This window comes from Orycteropus afer, unplaced genomic scaffold, assembly GCF_000298275.1.
Source record: "Orycteropus afer afer isolate SDZICR_OR568_19922 unplaced genomic scaffold, OryAfe1.0 scaffold00291, whole genome shotgun sequence".
NCBI lineage: Eukaryota > Metazoa > Chordata > Mammalia > Tubulidentata > Orycteropodidae > Orycteropus > Orycteropus afer.
In genome coordinates, this window is record NW_006921878.1 from 3,230,112 (window position 1) to 3,230,834 (window position 723).

Sequence of the window (723 nt, forward strand, 5' to 3'; positions counted from 1 at the left end):
CAGGAGTTTATTCTTACAATTTGGAGGCTTTAGGTCCAAGTTCAAAGTGCCAGGCTCTAGGGGCTGGGTGAAAGCCCCTCAGCCTTGGGCTTCAGCTCTGCCTCCTGCTTCCGGCCCAGTGGAGCTAGAGGCGTTTCTTCACTCAGACAGCTGCTGGCTGCTGAAGCTGAGAAGCCCCAAGGTTGACAAGTTAAAAGGCACAGTCCCAATGTTACCAATCCACATGGCAGACCATTAACTTAAGTCCATTGTAAGTCCCAAAGTCCGCAGAGCATGGCAAGCTGCTGAACAACGACATGGCTACATGCAGGGTCCAAGGTGCCATAAACTAGAGACCATTCCCAAAGCTGTTTCTTATATACGGGAAGCAGACCACATCCCTAAGGCAGCTACTCAGCTGCTCCCAGTAGATTCCACCATGGAGTCGATTACCAGTCTCATCATGGGGAATACCACATGCAGCTGCCAGCCACTCAACCAGGCCCAGCCAAGCTGACATACAAACCGAACTACCACATCAAGTGTTCTGGAATTCCCATTCTTTACAATATTACCCATCATTTGTTATGATTCACACAGTCGAATGCTTTTGCCTAGTCAATAAAACACAAGTAAACATCTTTCTCGTATTATTTGCTTTCAACCAAGATCCATCTGACATCAGCAATGATGTTCCTCTTTCCATGTCCTCTTCTGAATCCAGCTTGCATTTCTGGAAGTTCC